This window comes from Bos indicus x Bos taurus, chromosome 15, assembly GCF_003369695.1.
Source record: "Bos indicus x Bos taurus breed Angus x Brahman F1 hybrid chromosome 15, Bos_hybrid_MaternalHap_v2.0, whole genome shotgun sequence".
NCBI lineage: Eukaryota > Metazoa > Chordata > Mammalia > Artiodactyla > Bovidae > Bos > Bos indicus x Bos taurus.
Window position 1 is genome coordinate 68,596,253 of NC_040090.1, and position 24,645 is coordinate 68,620,897.

Below are 24,645 nucleotides of genomic sequence, written 5' to 3' on the forward strand. Positions count from 1 at the left end.
TATCTTTCCTTTTCTCCTTTGCTTTTCACTTCTCTTCTTTTCACAGCTATTTGTAAGGCCTCCCCAGACAGCCATTTTGCTTTTTTGCATATCTTTTCCATGGGAATGGTCTTGATCCCTGTCTCCTGTACAATGTCACAAACCTCATTCCATAGTTCATCAGGCACTCTATCTATCAGATCTAGGCCCTTAAATCTATTTCTCACTTCCACTGTATAATCATCAGGGATTTGATTTAGGTCATGCCTGAATGGCCTAGTGGTTTTCCCTACTTTCTTCAATTTAAGTCTGAATTTGGCAATAAGGAGTTCATGATCTGAGCCACAGTCAGCTCCTGGTCTGGTTTTTGCTGACTGTATAGAGCTTCTCCGTCTTTGGCTGCAAAGAATGTAATCAATCTGATTTCGGTGTTGACCATCTGGTGATGTCCATGTGTAGAGTCTTCTCTTGTGTTGTTGGAAGAGGGTGTTTTTTATGACCAGTGCATTTTCTTGGCAAAACTCTGTTAGTCTTTGCCCTGCTTCATTCCATATTCCAAGGCCAAATTTGCCTGTTACTCCAGGTGTTTCTTAACTTTCTACTTTTGCATTCCAGTCCCCTATAATGAAAAGGACATCTTTTTTGGTGTTAGTTCTAAAAGGTCTTGTAGGTCTTCATAGAACCGTTCAACTTCAGCTTCTTCAGCATTACTGGTTGGGGCATAGACTTGGATTACTCTGATATTGAATGGTTTGCCTTGGAAACAAACAGAGATCATTCTGTCGTTTTTGAGATTGCATCCAAGTACTGCATTTCGGACTCTTTTGTTGACCATGATGGCCACTCCATTTCTTCTGAGGGATTCCTGCCCACAGTCATAGATATAATGGTCATCTGAGTTAAATTCACCCATTCCAGTCCATTTCAGTTCGCTGATTCCTAGAATGTCGACATTCACTCTTGCCATCTCTTGTTTGACCACTTCCAGTTTGCCTTGATTCATGGACCTGACATTCAGGTTCCTATGCAATATTGCTCTTTACAGCATCGGACCTTGCTTCTATCACCAGTCACATCCACAGCTAGGTATTGTTTTTGCTTTGGCTCCATCCATTCATTCTTTCTGGAGTTATTTCTCCACTGATCTCCAGGAGCATATTGGGCACCTACTGACCTAGGGAGTTCCTCTTTCATTTTCCTATCATTTTGCCTTTTCATCTGTTCATGGGGTTCTCAAGGCAAGAATACTGAAGTGGTTTGCCATTCCCTTCTCCAGGGGACCACATTCTGCCAAATCTCTCCACCATGACCGCCCATCTTGGGTTGCCCCACGGGCATGGCTTAATTTCATTGAGTTAGACAAGGCTGTGGTCCTAGTGTGATTAGATTGATTAGTTTTCTGTGAGTATGGTTTCAGTGTGTTTGCCCTTACCTTGGGCGTGGGGTATCTCTTCACGGCTACTCCAGCAAAGCGCAGCCATTGCTCCTTACCTTGGACGAGGGGTATCTCCTCACCGCTGCCCTTCCTGACCTTCAATGTGGGATAGCTCCTCTAGGCCCTCCTGCGCCCGCGCAGCCACGGCTCCTTGGACGTGGGGTTATACAGTAAAATACTATTCATCAAAGAAAAGAAACCAACAACATGGATAGACGAATCTCAAAACATGCTGAGTGAACACAAATTCCACAAAAGAATACAAATTGTAAGCTTTTATTTATATGAAGTACTAGAATAGGTAAAATTGATATCTGGTAGAATATGAGAAGGTTGGATCTCTCTAGGAGTGTTAAGGTAAGAGTTTGCTGGGAAACTTTCTAGGGTGATGGTCCATGTTCTGTTTTTTGATAGGATCTGGGCTGCAAAGGTGTATGCATTTATAGGAACTCATCGAATGATATACTGACAGTTTTTGCATTGCACAGTACAAGATTTTCATCTGAAAAGAGATAAAAGAATTGTAAACAAATTTTGAACTCTGATTAATAACGTTGAAGTATTTGGGGGAATGTATTAATGTCTGGAACTTTCTTTGAAATGTAGTTAACAAAGTTAATTAGCTGCTGAATGTGTAGAGAATTAATATATAATAAAGCAAATACTGTAACATGTCAGTTGAAGAAACTACGTGGTATGTATTTGGGTGTTCACTCTAAAATTCTTTCAACATAGCTGTAAGTTTGAACATTCTATATTAGAATGTTGAGAACAAAAGAAAACTGAGGAGAATTGGCAGATTGCCTGTGAGATGGAGTCCTGGGCCTGAGGAAAGACACCGGAGTCTACTTGATGTAGAGGGAAACAGGGTTACAAAGCAGGCTCCTGGGTCCAGAAATTGGCTTTCTTTGCTCTGTTCTAACTGTGGCAATGAACCTGGGGACTAAGACAAAGCAAAGGACAAAGTGCCTCTTGCATTTCATAAGACCCATTGGTTCACGCGCTCTGCAATTGCCTTGCTTACCAGATAGGGAATTTAAGAATTCTTAATGCATATAAATATCAAATCACAATGATGTACACTATGATGAACACATACAAAACTACTTGCTATTGTATGTCCATTATGCTTCAATTAAAAAAAAAAAAAAGATCCTCGACGGATCTGTTCTAAAAATCTGGAACAGAAGGGATTGTCAGACACCATTTACTCTCTGGCTACTGGGCACTTACTATGTACTACTCTCTGTGCAAGGATATGAGGAGTCTGTGATAAACCAAATAAAAGTAGTTTCTGCCCTTTTTTGACTTTATCATTAATGAAACTCTGCTCATCTTCTACTCTGAATGTTTACACCCCAACCAAGAGATTTGCAAGTTTCTTCTATAAGGCCATGTTGACATTGCTTAAATCTCTGAATTCAAAAACTCATTTCTAATGTTGGAACTGAATGTCTTCATTTCAATAGAAAGAACTTTTTTTTTTTTTCTTGTTTTATCCTCTCTGGAGTGAAACTTGACACAGGAAGATTCCCCAAAGCCTCAAAATAGTTCAGCAAGAAACTGGAAAAAAAAAAAAAAAAAGAAACTGGACATGTGTGTAGTGACCCAAAGTCACCGTACACTCTCCTAAAGTACAGACGTGAGAGGGAAGGCAGCCAGCTGCTAAGCTCTGCCCTACTTCCAACGGAGGTCACTGGCATTACCATGTCTTATCCTGGCATCACAGCCAGAAGTTCTGCCCAAAGTTTAACCCAAGGACGTGGCATCAGGCAGAGGCACCCAGCTTACTGGGTAGCTTGATGTGGCCTTGAATTCCACGTTCCAAATCCCATTGCTTCAGTCTTACCTTTGACATATAAAAGAGACAACTCCTGACTTAAATAAATGTCTCTTCCCAAAGCTTGGTGGAATGTGGGCTTGTTATAAGCTAATGCATAAATGTTACAGATGATCCCAAATGGATTGAGTGGTACCATATTCAATAAAAAGAAAATGAAAATACGTCACCTTCATTTAAAAGACTGTCACCTTTTTCCCAAGTTTAAACTCAAGTTCATTTCGTCCATACCATTACCATTACAACCATTTCTCTCATGTACACACAGCTATATTTAAAATAGATAACCAACAAAGACCTGTTGTATAGCACACGGAACTCTGCTCAGTGGTATGTGGCAGCGTGGATGGGAGGGGAGTTTGAAGGATAATGAATAAATGCATATGTATGGCTGAGTCCCTTCGCTGTTCATCTGAAACTATCACAACATTGTTAATTGGCTATACCCCAACACAAAATAAAATTTTAAAAGAAAGAAAAAGAGAAATCAGAGGTCATGTCTTCTAGACCAAGCGTTACCACCATTTGTATTATTAACAAATTACCTTAGCTGCAGTTTTCCAGTGATAATTCAAGTTCACAACAGTCCTTAAAAAAAAAAAGAAAGACTACCATCTTTCCTTTCTTACAGTGACACATTCCTTTTGTTGAACTAGATACTTTCCCTCCTGAAGTCCAGGCCATCACCTATTTGTCACCTTTGAAGGCTCACAAACCCACTAGATCTGCAAACCTCTTAGCACAGTGATTGTTTCCAGCTTCTTACTGTCCCCCACGCGCATCCTGCTTGAAAGATTTTCATTCTTCTCTCTCCCCTTCTTCCCCAAGAATTGCTACCTCTCAGAAGTTTAAATACCTGTTTTCCTTCCCTAGAGTGTTGGATTCTTGGGAGATAATAATATGACTCGGGGGGAAATAAGTGTGTGGTTTCCCTACCCCTGGTGCCAGTGAAGGCGATTGATGCTTCCGGACTTTCTGAAACTTTCTGAAAATGCCGGGGCAAGTCAGATTCCAGCGATCCACCTTCTGAAGGCTGAGCATGTCTGGGCAGTGGCTGCATAGTTTGGATGGAGTCATCGCTGGTGAGGCCGAGTTGGCTCAGTCAGGCAGCATTCACTGCTCTTCTAAACACCACGGCACCAGGGATGAAGTCACCTTTCTTCTTTTAAAAGCAACAGATCTGCTCTATGAGTCCCTGTCACGTCTGCTGGAACTTGGTTTTTTAGGTTTTTTTTTCCCCACAGCCAGGCACCGGGACCTTCTCTCAGGTAAGGAAGCTCCTTTTTAGAGGGTTTCCATGCAAGAAAGCTTGATTTGACGGGGGACTCTCTGGGTAAAGTTGGAGTTGGGTCAAAGGACATTCTGAATGAGGAGGGCAGTTGGTTCTCAAGCAGCTGGTCCCCACCTGGTGGGCTGGCAGGCCCTGAGCCGGGTGACCACTTAACTCACACTGCAACGGGCATGTGAGTTTAACCCAGGCTTGGTTTCGGGTGTCGTAACACCGGCACAATGAATACACTGAGGAAGCAACTACAAGTAGTCTCCTTGAGCTGGGAGACCCTATGCAATTTGCCTTCCTAACAACTGGCTTTGGATTTGGGGTAGAGGGTTTCGTGATGAAAGTTCATGTGCGGGAAAAGCAGTGCTCCGTGGAGAGTCTTCATCTGCTCATTCACCCGCTTAAATGCTTCACTTCTTCCTCTGTAGCAGGCACAAAGGGCCAGGCTCCCTGTCCTGACATGCAGGGGCCTTGTGTAAACAATGCCAGTGCTCTTTTGTGGGACAGAAGCAAGGAAAAATGTCTTTGAGCCTGTCCATGCGAGTTTTAACCTATGGGGGGGGTGTGTGTGTGTGTGTGTGTGTGTGTGTGTGTATGGCCAACCTGTGGCCCTAGGGGCCGCTGAAACCTCCCTGCCACACTTTCTATAAGTTATGTGAGTCACTGCTGCTGATCGAATCATACTGCTCCTATGAGCTTTGGAATTCTCGATAAAGACATCATGGTGATGACAGAGGCCCCTACTGGGTGATAAATGGCTTTTTTGAGATAGAGTTGAACCACTATAAAGTGAAAACATTGAGAACTGCAGAGTTGCTTTATGATCTGACACAGAACCCTGCATCACACAGGCTTCAGTGCTTTTATCCACAGCCTCTGAAGGAGACAAAGAATCTCACTGAGATAAGAGAGGCTTGTTTTGTTTTAAATGTAATTGCATTCTGGCTGCCAGTGCCAGCTTACACATTCACCTCAAACCTGGCACATTCAGAATCCATCTTTGCCTGAAAGCTGCCCCCCTCCCCCAGCCCTGTGTCCCCCACCTCTGTGAAAAGCACCCGGCTGTCTGCAACAGATTTCTGGACTTCACCCTGGACCCCTCCTTCACCCTCACATTCCCACGTCTAGCTTGGTGGCATGTCCTGTAGATTCTTCTTCTTTGTTCTTTCTAGATCCATCCTCTCTCCCACTTCCACGGCTACTTTCAGCCCTTATCATCTTCTCCACGAATACGGAAACCTCCCATCCTGGCTTCCTTTCTCCAGCCTCATTCTCCCAGAGCAGCCATAGCGGTGATTCTACGACTGAACAGCACCTGCATGATCCAAACCATCACTAGTCTGTTGATCTGTCTTCCTAATAGTTTTCAAAACTTTTCACACCTTCTCATCCCTCCACTCGTACCTTCGTCCATCCCATCAATGTTTTTTGCCTGAATTATTGTAAGAGCTGCTTAGCTGACCTCTTGGACTCACTCCCTTCCTAGTGTAAGACACTTTAAGCTTCTTACTATCCCAAGCTGATTTTTTTCCTTTTTAAACATTAGAGGTTTTTTTAATTAATACTTTATTTTCGCTTTTGGTTGCACTGGATCTTTGTTGCTGCCCAAGGGCATTCTCTGGTTGCGGTGAGCGGGGACTACTCTTCGTTGCAGCATCCAGGCTTCTCATTGTGGTGGTTTCTCTTGTTGCGGAGCACAGGCTCTAGGTGTTCAGGCCTCAGTCATTGCAGCATGCAGGCTCAGTAGTTGTGGTGTGTGGTTCTATGGCGCGCAGGCTTCAGTATTTGTGGCATACAGGCTCAGTATTTGTAGCACACGGACTCTTGCTCTGCAGGATGTGGAATCTTTCTGGATCAGGGATCAAACCCACGTCCCCTGCACTGGCAGGCAGATTCTTATCCATTGTGCCACCAGGGAAATCCTCTCCCAAGCTTTTTAAGGACGTTTCTTACAAAAGCAGAACTTGAAACAGCTATTAGTCTATCTGGGGTTTAAAAACATTAGCATTTCTATGACTTTTTGCGACTACTTCAAGGTTGGGGGCAAAGAGAAGTAGCGGGAGATGGGAGTGTATATTTCAATGGGAAAGAACACATAAAGCTCTGGCCTTGGACCCATGCAGGTCTAGGTCGGAATCCTAGCTCCCTACTTCCTAGTGTGGATTTGACCAAATTGGTTAAATTTTCTTGAGACTCATTTTCCTCAATTATGAAATGGAAATAATAATGCCTACTTCACTGGGATGAATATGAGTTAAATGAGAACATTTATGAAACACAGCCATTGAGAGCTTTTAGTTCCTTTCCTTCTTTCCTTCTCTTTTAAGGCTTATAACCTCTAATTATCATATAAGTATCCACGTGTATGTGTATGTATGATTATCTAGTTTTGGTAAGGTGGGGAGAAGGAATGGCAAAGAAATACATGTGAACGCTCTCAAGGAATCTGCAATTTACTTAGAGAGGTAGAGCAAACGTACCTAGCATGAAAACATCAATAAAACAAGCAATCTGCCATTGTCATGTGTACAGTCCCAGTTGAGCACGTAAGTGGGACAGGCTTGAGTAAACAGGTCTGTGAATACTGGCAGACAGTGTAAATAGATTTATATCAAGCAGTATTAGATTTAGGCTCTTTGGGGACTTAAAGGTCACTGGCCTCTCTGATGTTGATGTAAAACTTTCCAGAAGGCTTTACACATTCAGGGTGATTTAAGGAGATACAGATTAGAGTTTAAGTGACTTTGCTCATTCATTCATTCATCAAACACTTGTTGAATGCCTATTCTGTGCTGGCTCCTCTATTATACAATTTCTTTGCTATTCTTCCATGGGACATGGGTAATTCTCCTCTTCTTGAATCAGGCATAGCCTTAAGGACTTGATGATCAATAGGATAAAAAGAAAGTGAACTATGGGAGCATCCATAGATAGGTTCTCAGAAGCCTTGCAGCCTCCTCCTGGCTTTCTTGGCATATTCACTCTAGGGGAAGCCAACCACCATATAAAATCATGTGCTGGTAACCTGGATCTATGGGGGTTGGGGAATCCCCCTGATTTGCACTATTTACCAGTTTTCATGATATAAATATTCCCTCCCACCGTGGCTGATTTCAAGCCACCAGAGTGACAGCACTGAAAGCAAGAGTTGGAAAGAAATACATAGAATCAATTCTTACAAGTTTGTACAAGCCAGCCCCGATGCGTGACTGCTGGTGACTCAGACCATTACACCCTGAGAAGGCCCAAGCTAACTACATGGAGAGGCTCCATGGACAGAAACCCAACCTGCTCCAGATTTTCCAGCCATCCACACTTAGGTTACAGGAAAAAACCCCTCAGATGACTCCAGACTCAGCCACTGTCTGACTACATTGTATAGGAGACCCTGAGGGAGAGCCAGTCAGCTCAGCCCACTCACCCCACCGCATCCTGAGAGATGTGACAATTCATATCCTCTGAGTTTAGAGGTGTTTGTTACACAGCAAAAATAACTGGAACAAGGTGGTATGTATTCTTGCTTATGCAGAAGCCAGCCTAGATTAAGCCTCCACGAGTGTTGGAGGTCTAGAGGGGTCTATCCAAAGAATTCTTTGTCCACGTGTAGTCTCAGGCCTCTGCCTGGAGAATCCCAGGGATGGGGGAGCCTGGTGGGCTGCCGTCTCTTGGGTCACACAGAGTTGGACACGACTAAAGCGACTTGGCAGCGGCAGCAGAAGTCTAGGCCTCAGATCACTAAGGGAGAAAACATTTTGATTAAAAAGGCCTGAGAGAACTTCCCTGGTGGTCCAGTGGTTAAGAATCCACCTGCCAATGTAGGGGACATGGGTTCGATCCTTGATTCGAAAAGATTCCATATGCCACAGGACACCCAGGCCCATTCACTACAACTACTGAGCTCGTGTGCCCTAAAGCCTGTATCTGCAGCAAGAGAAACCATTGCAATGAGAAGCCCATTTACTGAAACTAAGGAGTAGCCCCTGCTCGCTGAAACTAGGGAAAACCCCCATGTAGCAGTGAAGACCCAGGGAAGCCAAAAATAAATAGAATGAATAAAATAAAAATTTAGCATATTATTTTTTAAAAGCTTGCCAAAGAGACTCAATTACTTTACTACCTAGTTTTACCCTTATAGCCAAATCAGTGAAAGAATTCTGTCTCTCTCTCTCCTCTTGCCATCTGCCCCATCACTTCGGAATCTAACTCCATGCATACAAAGCTCTGCTGGAAGGGCTCCCTCACCTGCTCTTTGAGCTCTGCTCCATCCTCCACCTGAAATTTGCTGGGAAAAACAGGCAGAAAAAACATGAATTTGAGAAAATGCCCAGAGGCCTGGGGGAAAGCAAGTGAGACCCTTAGAAAAGAGCAACTAAGACGAGGATTTACAAACACGCTCTCGTCTGGACACAGGGATTAGTAGTCAAAGCATGGGTTTTGAAATCACGTGACCTGGGTTCCAATCTGGATTCTGACATTTTCTACTTGGCTGACCTTGGAAAGGATATAGACATCTCTCTTCTCAGTCCCTTTCTTTCTACTGAAGTACAGTAGTTGATTCATAATGTTGTGTTAGATTCAAGTATACAGCAAAGTGATTCAGTTATTTCAACATCTATATATGTATCTTCTTTTTCAGAATCTTTTCCATTATAGGTTATTATAAGATACTGAATATAGCTCCCTGTGCTATACTGCTAAGTCGCTTCAGTCGTGTCCGACTCTGTGCGACCCCATAGATGGTGGCCCACCAGGCTCCTCCATCCCTGAGATTCTCCAGGCAAGAACACTGGAGTGGGTTGCCATTTCCTTCTCCAATGCATAAAAGGGAAAAGTGAAAGTGAAGTCACTCAGTCGTGTCCGACTCTTCACGACCCCATGGTCTGCAGCTTACCAGGCTCCTCCGTCCATGGGATTTTCCAGGCAAGAGTACTGGAGTGGGGTGCCATTGCCTTCTCCACTGTGCTATACAGTAGGACCTTATTGCTTATCTGTTTTATTATATATATAGTAGTGTGTACATGTTAATCCCAAACTCCTGAATTATCCCTCCCTCATCCCCTTTGGTAACCGTAAATTTGTTCTCTACATCTGTGATTCTATTTCTGTTTTGTAAATAAGTTCATGCCCTTTCTTAGTTTCTGCATATAAGTGATATCATATGATATTTGTCTGTCTTACTTCACTCAGTATGATAATCTCTAAGTCTATTCATGTTGCTGCAAATGGCATTGCTTTGTTCTTTTTCATGGCTGTCTTCTCCATTTCTTCATCTTTAAAAGCTGGATAATAATACCATCTCATAAAGTTCTCATGATAATTAACTGAGATGATGTTTAACACCTGGTGCTGAATGAACAGCAGTCAACCCATCAGTAGTGACAGTGTTAGAGTCCTATGCTTTACTGCTGTCACAAGTCCCAAAGCCACAGGCTCCCGGCAAGACCAGAGACTGTCAACCAGTCACACCACAGATGGCCAGGATAAGTGTTCAATGAGTACTTAACACAGACCAACTATCTATATTCTGACTATTTAATCTACCACCAATGTTTTTTCTTATTTTCTCCCAAATGTATTTCCAAAGGCTTTAAAAGCATTACTGTGCATTATTTCTCCTGTATCTTAAGCAATATAAGCTAAAATCATATTTTCTTATTTTTTCATGAGTCGTCTTCTGACCTTCTACTGCGTAGAAGTTGAGCAGTTCAACAATCAATACATCTTAACTCATTATTCTAAGCATTCTATTTAATAAGTCTGGGTGACTTTGCAGGAATCCTGAGCCCAAGGTGCTACAGAAATGTCAAGACCATTTCACAGATGCCATCACTTTGGTAGGAAAATCAAGGTGAAGGATAACATGATTCTTGAGAGCAAAGTGTGAGTGTTAAGTTCTCCTGCTTTATTTATACTTTGTGAATGAAATGAAAAAGTGAAAGTGTTAGATTCTCAGTCGTGTTCAACGCTTTGCGACCCCATGAACTGTAGCCCACCAGGCCTCTCTGTCCATGGAATTCTCCAGGCAAGATTACTGGACTGGGTTGGCATTCCCTTCTACAGACAATCTTCCCAACCCAGGAATCGAACCCAGTTCTCCTGCATTGCAGGCAGATTCTTTTTTTTTTTTTTTTTAATTTTATTTTATTTCCAAACTCCACATAATTGTATTAGTTCTGCCAAACATCAAAATGAATCCATCACAGGTATACATGTGCTCCCCATCCTGAACCCTCCTCCCTCCTCCCTCCCCATACCATCCCTCTGGGTCTTTACCGTCTGAGACACCAGGTAAGCCCCCAGTTCAGTTCAGTTCAGTTCAGTTGCTCAGTCATGTTGGACTCTTTGCGACCGCATGAATCACAGCATGCCAGGCCTCCCTGTCCATCACCAACTCCTGGAGTTCACTCAGACTCACGTCTATCAAGTCAGTGATGCCATCCAGCCATCTCATGCTCTGTCGTCCCCTTCTCCTCCTGCCCCCAATCCCTCCCAGTGTCAGGGTCTTTTCCAATGAGTGAACTCTTCCCATGAGGTGGCCAAAGTACTGGAGTTTCAGCTTTAGCATCATTCCTTCCAAAGAAATCCCAGGGCTGATCTCCTTCAGAATGGACTGGTTGGATCTCCTTGCAGTCCAAGGGACTCTCAAGAGTCTTCTCCAACACCACAGTTCAAAAGCATCAATTCTTCAGCACTCAGCTTTCTTCACAGTCCAACTCTCACATCCATACATGACCACAGGAAGAACCATAGCCTTGACTAGACAGACCTTTGTTGGCAAAGTAATGTCTCTGCCTTTCAATATGCTATCTAGGTTGCTCATAACTTTCCTTCCAAGGAGTAAGCGTCTTTTAATTTCATGGCTGCATTCACCATCCACAGTGATGTTGGAGCCCAGGAAAATAAAGTCTGACACTGTTTCCATTGTTTACCCATCTATTTGCCATGAATTGATGGGAACAGATGCCATTATCTTAGTTTTTTGAGTATTGAGCTTTAAATCAGCTTTTTCACTCTCCTCTTTCACTTTCATCAAAAGGCTCTTCAGTTCCACTTTGCTTTCTGCCATAAGGGTGGTGTCATCTGCATATCTGAGGTTATTGATATTTCTCCGAGCATTCTTGATTCCGGCTTATACTTCATCCAGCCTGGCATTTAGCATGATGTACTTCTGCATATGAAAGTTACGACCAACCAATATAGCACATTAAAAAGCAGAGACAATACTTTGTCAACAAAGGTCCATCTAATCAAGGCTATGATATTTCCAGTCATGTCTGGGTGTGAGAGTTGGACTATAAAGAAAGCTGAGTGCCGAAGAATTGATGCTTTTGAACTGTGGTGTTGGAGAAGACTCTTGAGAGTCCCTTGGACTGCAAGGAGATCCAACCAGTCCATTCTGAAGGAGATCAGTCCTGGGTGTTCATTGTAAGGACTGATGTTGAAGCTGAAACTCCAATACTTTGGCCACCTCATGCAAAGAGTTGACTCATTGGAAAAGACCCTGACACTGGGAGGGATTGGGGGCAGGAGGAGAAGGGAACTACAGAGGATGAGATGGTTGGATGGTATCACCGACTTGATGGACATGAGTTTGGGTAAACTCCGGGAGTTGGTGATGGACAGGGAGGCCTGGCGTGCTGCAATTCATGGGGTCGCAAAGAGTCGGAAACGATTGAGCGACTGAACTGACTGAGTGACTGACTCTGCATATAAGTTAAATAAGCAGGATGACAATATACAGCCTTGACATACTGCTTTCCCAATTTGGAACTAATCTGTTGTTCCATGGCCAGTTATAACTGTTGCTTCTTGACTTGCATACAGATTTCTCAGGAGGCAGGTAAGGTGGTCTGATAGTCCCACCTCTTGAAGAATTTTCCAGTTTGTTGTGATTTACACAAAGGATTTGGCATAGTCAGTGAAGCAGAAGTAGATGTTCTTCTGGAATTCTCTTGCTTTTTTGAAGATCCAACAGATGTTGGCAATTTGATCTCGAATTCTTCTGCCTTTTCTAAATCCAGCTTGAACATCTGGAAATTAATGTTTCATATACTGTTGAAGGCTGGCTTGGAGAATTTTGAGCATTACTTTACTAGCATGTAAGATGAGTGCAATTGTGCGGTAGTTTGAACATTCTTTGGCATTGCCTTTCTTTGAGATTGGAAAGAAAACTGACCTTTTCCAGTTCTGTGGACACTGCTGAGTTTTCCAAATTTGCTGGCATATTGAGTGCAGCAATTTCACAGCATCATCTTTTTAGGATTTGGAATAGCTCAGCTGGAATGCCATCACCTCCACTAGCTTTGTTTGTAGTGATGCTTCCTAAGGCCCACTTGACTTCGCATTCCAGGATGTCTGGCTCTAGGTGAGTGATGACACCATGGTGGTTATCTGTGTCTTGAAGATCTATTTTGTATAGCTCTTCTATGTATTCTTGCCACCTCTTCTTAATATCTTCTGCTTCTGTTAGGTCCATACTATTTCTATTCTTTATTGTGCCCATCTTTCCATGAAATTTTCCCTTGGTATCTCTAATTTCTTGAAGAGATCGCTAGTCTTTCCCATTCTATTGTTTTCCTCTATTTCTTTGCATTGATCACTGAGAAAGGCTTTCTTATCTCCCCTTGTTATTCTTTGGAACTCTGCATTCAGATGGGTATATCTTTCCCTTTCTCCATTGCTTTTAGCTTCTCTTCGTTTCTCAGCTATTTGTAGGGCCTCCTCAGACAACCATTTTGCCTTTTTACATTTCTTTTTCTTGTGGATGGTCTTGATCACTGCCTCCTGTACAATGTCATGAAGCTCTGTCCATAGTTCTTCAGGCCCTCTGTGTATCAGATCTCATCCCTTGAATCTATTTGCCACTTCCACTGTATAATTGTAAGGGATTTGATTTAGGTCATACCTGAATGGTCTAGTGGTTTTCCCTATTTTCTTCAATTTAAGTCTGAATTTGGCATTAAGGAGTTCATGATCTGAGCCACAGTCAGCTCCTGGTCTTGTTTTTGCTGACTGTATAGAGCAATCTGATTTTGGTGTTGACCACCTGGTGATGTCCATATGTAGAGTCATCTCTGGTGTTGTTGGAAGAGGGTGTTTGCTATGACCAGTGCATTCTCTTGGCAAAACTCTGTTAACCTTTGCCCTGCTTCACTTTGTATTCTAAAGCAAAATTTGCCTGTTATCCCAGTTGTTTCTTGACTTCCTACTTTTGCATTCCATTCCCCTATGAGGAAAATAACATCTTTTTTGGGTGTTAGTTCTAGAAGATCTTGCAGGTCTTCAAAGAACCATTCAGCTTCTTCAGCATTACTGGTTGGGGCATAGACTTGGATCACTGTGATAGTGAATGGCTTTCCTTGGAAACAAACAAAGATCATTCTGTCGTTTTTGAGACCGTATCCAATTACTGCATTTAGGACTCTTTTGTTGCCTATGATGGCTACTCCATTTCTTCTAAGGGATTCTTGCCCACAGTAGTAGATATAATGGTCATCTGAATTAAATTTGCCCATCCCAGTCCATTTTAGTTCACTGATTCCTAAAATACCAATGTTCACTCTTGCCATCTCCTGTTTGACCACTCCCAATTTACCTTGATTCATGGACCTATCATTCCAAGTTCCTATGCAATATTGTTCTTTACAGCATCGGACTTTACTTCCATCACCAGGCACATCCACAGCTGGGCGTTGTTTTTGCTTTGGCTCCATCTCTTCATTCTTTCAGAAGTTATTTCTCCATTCTTCTCCAGGAGCATATTGGGAACCTACCAATATGCTGTCTGGGGAGTTCATCTTTCAGTATCATTTCTTTTTGCCTTTTAATACGATTCATGGGGTTCTCAAGACAAGAATACTGAAGTGGTTTGCCATTCCCTTCTCCAGTGGACCATGCTTTGTCAGAACTCTCCACCATGACCTGTCGGTCTTGGGTAACACTACGTGGCATGGTCATAGTTTCATTGAGTTAGAAAAGGTTGTGATTCACGTTATCACTGAAGTGACTGTGTACTTCTTAAAAATTTTTTTCTAGTGAAATATTTATTGATTCATGAGTATGTGCCCACTTCAATCAGTCTCCCTAATATTTACATTTTGCATGACTGTGGTACAATATCAAAACTAGGTAACTGACCTTGGTACAATCTATCTACCTTATTAGAATTTTATGTTATACATGAACTCATTTGTGTACATGTATATAACTGTATGCCATTTTATGATGTTAATATCATGTAACTATGTGGTGTAACTATCACAACAATTCAGATATAAAACCCTATCATCACCACAAGGCTCTCTTTCACTATCTCTTTGCATCCACTCCACTCATCTTTAACATTTTAAAACCATTAATCTGTTGTTCATCTGCATAATTTTATTTCAGAAGCGTTATATAAATGCAATCATGCAGTAATTACGTGGTGGAGACAGACTTTTCCACTCAGCAAGATTTTCTTAAGACCTATCCAAGTTGTTGCATGTATCAATAGTGGATTCTTTTGTCACTGCTGAATAGTATTCCTCAGCATGTGGAATTGTACAATTTGTTTAATTAGTCATCCATTTACCCATTGGAGGCTATCTGGGTAGCTTCCAGTTTTGGGCAACTACAAATAAAATTATTAGCATTTGTGTGTACGTTTCTGCATGAACATAAATTGTCATTTCTCTGAGATAAATGCCTGAGAGTACAATATCTGAGTCTTATGGTAAGCCCATTTCTAGTTTTAGGGTGAACTGCCAAACTATTTTCCTGGGTGGCCGTAACGTTTTGTATTACTTTTAGCAATGTAGAAGTCATGGAGTTTCTCTGCATCCTTGTCAGCATTGGTGTTATCACTATTTTTTATTTTAGACTTTCTGATAGGTGGGTAGTGATATCTTGTTGTGATTTTAATTTGCATTTCTCCAATGGCTAATAGTGTTTGATATTTTTTATGTACTTATTTGCCATCTATATATCCTCTACAATGAGATGTCAAATTAATGACTTTTATCCATTTTTAAATTGGATCTTTAGTTTTTTTAGGGTTTTTTTTTTACTATTGAGTTCCATGAGTTCTTTATATATTCTAGGTAAATATCTTTTTTCCAGATGTGTAGTTTACGAATATTTTCTCCCACTCAGTAAATTTGTACTTCATCCTCTAAATAAGATCTTTCAAAGAGCAAATGTTTTAAATTTTGACAAAGTCTAATTTATCAATATTTTCATTTGTAGGTTGTTCTTTTAGAAGAAAGAATAAAAACTTTTTGCCTAGTCCTAGTTTTCAAAGATTTTCTCCTATTTTTTCTAAATGCCTTATAGTTTTACATTTAAGTCTGTAATCCATTTTGAGATAGATATGTATAGTGCCACCTGGGAAGCCTTGTATACTCTGTCTCTAGATTTTATTCATCTTATAACTGAATGTATACTTTGATCAATATCTCTTCAAAATACAATTAATGTTTGTGTGTTGATATTAAATACTGCAATCATTCTGAACTCAATAGTTTTGGGATATTTTTTCTTATATTAATAGATTCTTTGAGATTTTCTACATAAATCATCATATCATCTACAGATAGAAATTGTTTTAATTTCCCCTTTCCTATCTATATGATTTTTATTCCTTGTCTTGTCTTATTACATTGGCTAGAACTTTCAGTACTATGTTGAGTATGAATAGTGATTCAGGCACCCTTACCTTGTTCCCAATCTTTTTTTTAAATCAAATGTTTTAATCTGTAAGAAAAGTAACAAACTTCCTAGAAAATTGAGACAATCTGATTTCCTTTACCTAGTACAACATGTATATTAACTAAGGTAAATTATCTAATGTGATTTTTAAATTAATTTATTTTAATTGGAGGCTAGTTACTTTATAATACTGCGGTGGTTTTTGCCATACATTGACATGAATCAGCCACGGGTGTACAGGTGTCCCCCGATTCTGAACCCCTCACCCATCTCCCGCTCTACCCTATCCCTCTGCATTGTCCCAGAGTGCCAGCTTTGAGGGCTGTGCTTCATGCATTGAGCTTGCACTGGTCATCTATTTTACATATGGTAATATACATGTTTCAATGCTGTTCTCTCATATTGTCCCACCCTCGCCTTCTCCTACAGAGTCCAAAAGTCTGTTTTTCACATCTGTGTCTCTTTTGCTGTCTTGCATATAGGGTGATTGTTACTGTCGTTCTAAATTCCATATATACGTGTTAATATACTGTATTGGTGTTTCTCTTTCTGACTTACTTCACTCTGTATAATAGGCTCCAGTTTTGTATACCTCATTAGAACTGACTCAAATGTGTTCTTTTATTTAGCTGAGTGATATTCCATTGTGTATATGTACCACAACTTCCTTATCCATTATCTGCCTATGGACATCTAGGTTGCTTCCATGTCCTAGCTATTGCAAATGGTGCTGCAATGACCACTGGGGTACGTGTGTCTCTTTCAATTCTGGTTTCCTCAGTGTGTATGCCCAGCAGTGGGATTGCTGCGTTGTATGGCAGTTCTACTTCCAGTTTTTAAAGGAATCTCCACACTGTTCTCCACAGTGGCTGTACTAGTTTGCATTCCCACCAACAGTGTAAGAGGGTTCCCTTTTCTCCACACCCTCTCCAGAATGTATTGTTTGTAGACTTTTTTATGGCAGCCATTCTGACCAGCATGAAATGGTACCTCATTATGGTTTTGATTTGCATTTCTCTGATAATGAGTGATGTTAAGCATCTTTTCATGTGTTTGTTAGCCATCTGTACGTCTTCTTTGGAGAAATGTATGTTTAGTTCTTTGGCCCATTTTTGGATTAGGTCATTTACTTTTCTGGTATTGAGCTGCATGAGCTGCTTGTATATTTTGGAGATTGATTCTTTATCAGTTGTTTCATTTGCTATTATTTTTTCCCATTCTGAAGGCTGCCTTTTCACTTTGCTTATAGTTTCCTTCATTGTGCAAAAGCTTTTAAATTTAATTAGGTCCCATTTGTTTATTTTTGCTTTTATTTCCATTACCCTGGGAGGTGGGTCATAGAGGATCTTGCTGTGATTTATGTCAGAGAGTGTTTTGCCTATGTTTTCCTCTGGTAGTTTTATAGTTTCTGGTCTTACATTTAGATCTTTAATCCATTTTGAGTTTATTTTTGTGTAAAGTGTTAGAAAATGTTCTAGTTTCATTCTTTTACAGATAGTTGACTGGTTTTCCCAGCACCATTTGTTAAAAGAGATTATCTTTTCTCCATTGTATATTTTTGCCTCCTTTGTCAAAGATAAGGCCTCCATAGGTGTGTGGATTTATCTCTAGGCTTTCTGTTTTGTTCCACTGATCTGTATTTCTGTCTTTGTGTCATACCATACTGTCTTGATGACTGCAGCTTTGTAGTATAGTCTGAAGTCAGGCAGGTTGATTGTTCCAGTTACATTCTTTCTCAAGATTGCTTTGGCTATTAGAGGTTTTCTGTGTTTCCATACGAATTGTGAAATTATTTGTTCTAGTTCTGTGAAAAATACAATTGGTAGTTTGATAGGGATTGCTTTGAATCTATAGATTGCTTTGGGTGTATACTCTTTCACTATATTGATTCTTCCAATCCACAAACATGGTGTATTTCTCCATCTCTTTGTGTCATCTTTGATTTCTTTCATCAGTGCTTTATAGTTTTCTATATACAAGTCTTTTGTTTCTTTGGGTAAATTCCTAAGTATTTTCATTTATATTTATTTTGTTCTTTTTGTTGCAGCGGTGAATGGATTGTTTCCTTCATTTCTGTTTTCTCATTGTTAGAGTATAGGAATGCAAGAGATTTCTGTTTATTAGTTGTTCCCAATCTTAAAGGAAAAGCCTTCAGCCTTTCTTTCACAATTACGAATAATGTTAATTTTAGATTTTGTTGTAAGTGCTCTTGATCAAGTAGGGAAAGTTTTCCTCTATTCTTAGCTTGTTGAAAGGTTTCTTTTTTTAAATCATGAATGAATGTTGAATTTTTTAAATGTTTTTTCTGCATTAATTGATATGATCATGTTTTTTCATCTTTAGCCTATTGATAGAGGGGATTACATTTGAATGATTTTGAAATTTGAGGAAGCTTTGCATATCTGAAATAAAACCCCACTTGGTCATATTATTCTTTTTTAGAAAAAACTGCTGGATTCAACTTACTGATACTTTGTTGACAATTTTTGTGTATCAGTTCATGAGTTACTGATTTGCTGTTTTCCCTTTTTGTACTATCTGCTTTTGATATCAAGGTAATACTAGTCTCATAAAATGAATTACAAAGTGATTCCTTCTCTATATTTTTTGGACATGATTATATAAAATTGGTGTTAATTCTTCCTTAAATGCTTGATAAAATTCTCCAGTGAAATAATTTGAACCTAGAGATTTCTTTTTTGTGAGCTTTTAAATTATAAAATCAATTTTTATAATAATTGTAGAACTATTTAGATGACATTTCATCTTGACTTGAATTTTCATTACTCATTGTTTTTAAGCTATTAGTCCACTTCTTTTCTGGATTTAAAACTGCACCATTGTCCATTTATTTCTTTATTATCTTTTTAAAGGCTACCAGATTTGTAGCAATACCTCCTATTTCATTCCTAATGTTGGTAATTTGTCTTTTTTCTTTTCATATCTATCAGTCTAGCTAGAGGTTTACTAATCTTGATTTTTTTTTCTTATAACAATAGATATTTGTTTTTAATGATTTTCTCTATTGTGTTACTGTTTTCAGTTTATTTCTGATGTTATCTTTATTATTTTCTTCCTGTTTATTAATTTCTGTTATAGTATATTTAATGGCTTGACTTTTACACTTAAAAAAATTCTCCAGCATGGAAACACACAACTATATATGTATAAAGATGTTCATCACAGTACTGAGACATAACCTAAATTTTCATGGTGGGAGATGGATTAATTAAATTATGGTCTATTTATACAGTGGGATACTATGCAGTCTACTACTACATAATATCCTATTAAAGGGGCTTCCCTTGGAGTTCAGCTGCTAAAGAATCTGCCTGCAATGCAGGAGACCTGGGTTTGATTCCTGTCTTGGGAGGATCCTCTGGAGAAGGAAATAGCAACCCACTTCAGTATTCTTGCCTGGAAAGTCCCATGGATAGAGGAATCTGGCAGGCTACCGTCTATTGGATTGCAAGAGTCAGACATGACTTAGTGATTAAACCACCATAACTTTCATTTTTTTTGCTGAGATTGTTTCATTTGTTTCAAGAGAATTTGTAATTATTCTTGAAGCATTTTTATAACAGCTGCTTTAAAATTCTTGTCAGATATTTCCAACATCTGACTCACCTCAATGTCAGCATTGTTTGATTGTCTTCTCTCATTCAAGTTATGCTTTTCCTGTATCTTGAAGGTATGATGAGTGATTTCCAGCTATATTTTGGACATTTTGGATAACATGTTAGGAGACTCTTGATCATACCCAAATATTTTATTTTAGTAGCAGTCACCTTATTTAAACTTAGAGTGTAGGTTCTGGCCAACTTTTGTGAGCTATAGTTGCAATGACAATTTGTTTTCAGAGCTCTTTCAATACTGATATGGTATACTTTACTTTGGTGTTATTTGGGCTCTTGCTTTATTATTGGGCTTCCCTGGTGGCTAAGTGGTAAAGAATTCACCTTCAATGCAGAAGACACAGGTTCAGTCCCTGGGTCGGGAAGATCCCTTGGAGGAGGGCATGGCAGCCTACTCCAGTATTCTTGCCTGGAAAAGTCCATGGACAGAGGAGTCTGCAGTCCATGTTCTCCCAAAGAGTCAGACAAGACTGAGCATCTAACACTTTAACTTTCACTTTATTATTGTAAGTGCCTCCTGGGCTGCTTAGTCAGTGTGGAGCAGGTGATGAATCCCTAGCCAGGCAATATTTGGGGGGGAAAGTAATGTCAGGAAGGAAGTCTAATAATACTAGATATTTTAAAATGTCACAACAATTAAATATAATAATTAAAATACTGGTGCAACACTAGAGAGATTATGGAAAAGCACTGAAGCATTCAGAAATAGATCCAATAAACCTGTCAAGGTAGCATTTCAATCTAGTAGAATTGGGACTCCACCAGTGACCACCACTTGGAAAGAGTTCACTTTTTAAAAAGTAGCCAATTACCCCAACACAATTTATTGAGTAGTCTATCTTTTCCCTTACTGATCTGAAATGCCAATTTTTTCATATACCAAATCAATTTCATTATTTTTTGAGTTTTTTATTCTATTCAAACAATTTATTCTAGGAATAAGATCACACTATTTTAATCACTTTAGCTTTATAATTTGTTGTATTATCTGGGAAAGTAAATAACTTCTCAAACACTGCCATTATTACATATATATATATATATATATATATTTATACCTATATCCTATTAGTTGATAGGATGTCTGTCAACTAATGTCTCAGTCATGTCTCAGTCATGTCTGATTCTTTGTGGCCTCATAGACCATAGCCCACCCTCTCTGTCCTCGGATTTTCCAGCAAGAATACAGGAGTGGGTTGCCAGTTCCATCTCCAGGGGATCTTCCTGACCCAGGGCTCAAACCTGCATCTCTTGTGTCTCCAGTGTCATCTGCGAAACTTATTTATTTTATTTGGCTGTGTCAGGTTTCAGTTGCAGCACTTGGGATTTCCCTTGCATCATGTGGGACGTTTCCTTGTGGTATACAGACTCTCGAGCTGTGGTGTGGGCTCAATAGTTGGCAGTGTGTGGGCTGCAGAGCATGTGGGTTCCAGCAGTTGTGGCAGGTGAGCTTAGTTACTCTGTAGCATGCGGGAGCTTAGTTCCCCAACCGTGGATCAAACTTGCATCCCCTGCATTGGAAGGTGAATTCTTAACCACTGGACCCCAGGGAAGTCCCCTGCTATTATTTTTTAAATCACAAATTTTTAGGCTAATAACTAAAATATATTAGTATGAAAAAAGCCAACCATAGGAAAAAAATGTATATGTGCACATATATTTGTTTATATGTATGCCTCTCTCCATAGATATACCTATGTTTCTGTATATAAATACATGTGCATATATACATATATAAAAGATGCTTACTTCTTGGAAGGAAAGTTATGACCAACCTAGATAGCATATTGAAAAGCAAAGATATTACTTTACCAACAAAGGTCTGTCTAGTCAAGGCTATGGTTTTTCCAGTAGTCATGTATGGATGTGAGAGTTGGACTGTGAAGAAAGCTGAGCGCCAAAAAATTGATGCTTTTGAACTGTGGTGTTGGAGAAGACTCTTGAGAGTCCCTTGGACTCCAAGGAGATCCAACCAGTCCATCCTAAAAGAGATCAGTCCTGGGTGTCCATTGGAAGGACTGATGCTGAAGCTGAAACTCTAATACTTTGGCCACCTCATGCGAAGAGTTGACTCATTGGAAAAGACCCTGATGCTGGGAGGTATTGGGGGCAGGAGGAGAAGGGGACGACAGAGATGAGATGGTTGGATGGCATCACCGACTCGATGGACATGAGTTTGAGTGAACTCCGGGAGTTGGTGATGGACAGGGAGGCCTGGCATGCTGTGGTTCATGGGGTCGCAAAGAGTCGGACACGACTGAGCGACTGAACTGAACTGAACTGATATACATATATCCATACCTATATTTGTATGCTGTGCTGTGCTCAGTCACTCAGTCATGTCTGACTCTTTGCAACCCCATGGACTATAGCCCACCAGGGTCCTTTGTCTGTGGAATTTCCCAGAGAAGAATACTGGAGCAGGTTGCCATTTCCTTCTCCAAGGGATCTTCCGGACCCAGGGGTTGAACCTGCATCTCCTGTGTCTTCTGCACTGCAGGCAGATTCTTTACCTACTGGGCCACCTGGGAAACCCCATATATTTGCATTGGCACAGACAATTTTTGGAAGGGCACATATGAAGCTAAAATAGTTATTTGCAGGGAGTGAGATTGTTGGGGATTCTATTGATGAAAGAGACTTTTCCCCTTTGACCATTCTCCACTTTTTATGTATTCTTTAGAAAACAAATATGCATTTCTTTCATAATTAAGACAATACCTGATTTGATTTACCATAAACCCAAACCTATACAAGGGCATATCCTGTATATCAGTATTTCTCAATTGTGGCTGCACATTAGAATTATTTGGAGACCTTTTAAGAGATCCAGATGTCAAGGGACCTGCTCCCAGAGGTTCTTATTTCATGGGTCTGGGTAGGGCTGTGGGCATTGATAAATTTTAGAAGTACCTCAGGTGTTTGTGGTGTGCAGTCATAGTTGAGAATCACTACTGTTGATGATGTGTGGCTTAAAGGGTCCCTGGAAGGTCACTGAAATGAGGTCTTTTCAGAGCATAATTATTTGAGAATGCAACCCAAAGTAATCTATCATTTCTCTGTCAGGCTAAATGTAGGCATGAGACAGAGTGCAAACAAGACTGGAGGAGAGTGATGGAAAAGAGCTTTGCTTGAATGTGTATAGAAGCATCCATGTCTGTGGTAGGCCTTAATGTTAACAGGTATAGACTCATTCAGGATTCCTCCACACATATGCATGCATGCATGCTCAGTCATGTCTGACTCTTTGTCCATGAGATTTCCCAGACAGGAATCCTGGAGCGGATTGCCATTTCCTATTCATATCAACTCAGGGATAGAATCTGCATCTCTTGCATCTCTTGCATCTCTTGCATTGGTAGGCGGATTTTTTATCACTGCATCACACATAAGGGAGTCTTATAAACTAATCATAACCATAAAAGATACAAGGATCTCAAAGTAAACTAGAAACAGCAAAACAGCTATGCTTTAGGAACCCAGAATGTGGTTGATACTAGAAGGTTCCAACAGAGTTCCAAGAACCGGGGTTACTTGGAAACCCTCCCATAGGAGGCTTTCAAAGTTCTTTCATCTGGAGAATTGCTTTGTTCAAATGAAATGCCTCGGGAATCCTGAGGTGGAAAGTAGATCTGAGAGGAACATGAAGAAACTGAAGAAATAACTGGAAACACAATTTTATTGAAGCTCTTTCTGCTTCTTGTGTGTGTGTCTTCCTCTGATGCTTCTCCCTAAGCCTGACTCTGCCTCTATATTCCTGACAGAGGAGCTGATTGGCCCAACTAGTCCTCAGTGGTCAGTCTCTGGTTGGACAAGCTTTTCCACACCTGGTGACTATAGAGATAAATCCAACAGTTCATGGAGTCATATGCCTATTCATCCCTGGTCACCTGAGCCAGAGAGGGTATAGCGAGAAGAGGTGGGTACATAAAGCTGCCTTGGGATTGCAGGGGGAAAGTGTGGGTGAGGCAGTTTCCCTTAGAATGGGAGAGTGGACAGAACATTCACCATGATTAACCTGCCTAGACCAAGCACTTGAGCTTCCCCAGTGGCTCTGTGGTAAAAGAATCCGCTTGCAAAGCAGGAGATACAGGAGATGCGGGTTTGACGCCTAGGTCAGGAAGATCCCCCAAAGAAGGACACGGCAACCCATTCCAGCATTCTGGCCTGGAGAATCCCATAGGCAGCGAGACTGGCAGACTACAGCCCATGGGGTAGCAAAGAGCAGGACATGACTAAAGTGACTTAGCACATGCACCAAGCACTTAGTCACCAGTGAGTGTCCAATTGGAGGTTTTCAGTGGGGTGTGAACTATTTAAATTGAAGCAGAGATGTTAAAGAAAAACTGTTAGGAATAAATAGATAGCCCTTGCCCATAGTACTTCTCCAAAGGTCTTTTCTTGCTCTATGACTCTGAGCTTTTAAAAGGTCTTAAACAGCAGCCTAGGAGGTCAAGAGAATGGAATTCATTTTCCCCTGGGATTAGCTCTGGGCCACACATGGCTACTGAGCACTTGAGGTGTGGCTGGTACAAGTTGGCATGTGCTATAATTGACTGGATTTTGAAGCTTTGGTATAAAAAAAAGAAACCTTACATATTCATTAGTAATTTTTTTATTAAATGCATATTGAAATATTGTGTCAGCCAAAAAGTTCTTTTTCCCTAAGATGTTATGGAAAAATTCAGACCAACTTTTTGGCCAACCAAATACTATTTTGGATATAGTGGGTTAAAGAAAATATATTATTAAAATTAATTTCATCTGTATTACTTTTTCAAAAAATGTG

General features: G+C 40.4%; 1 protein-coding gene across 3 annotated transcripts in view; it reads left to right on the forward strand.

The window, feature by feature from the left end:
• Positions 1-4,438: 4,438 nt before the first annotated feature.
• Positions 4,439-24,645, forward strand: part of AMOTL1 (angiomotin like 1) — a 197,438-nt gene continuing 177,231 nt past the window's right edge. Inside the window, exon 1 of one of the 3 annotated variants that reach the window (XM_027563867.1) lies at positions 4,439-4,522. The gene's annotated coding sequence lies outside the window, so the exon portion shown is untranslated. The remainder of the gene's footprint in view (positions 4,523-24,645) is intronic. The other 2 variants (XM_027563870.1, XM_027563865.1) reach the window with 2 other exon arrangements.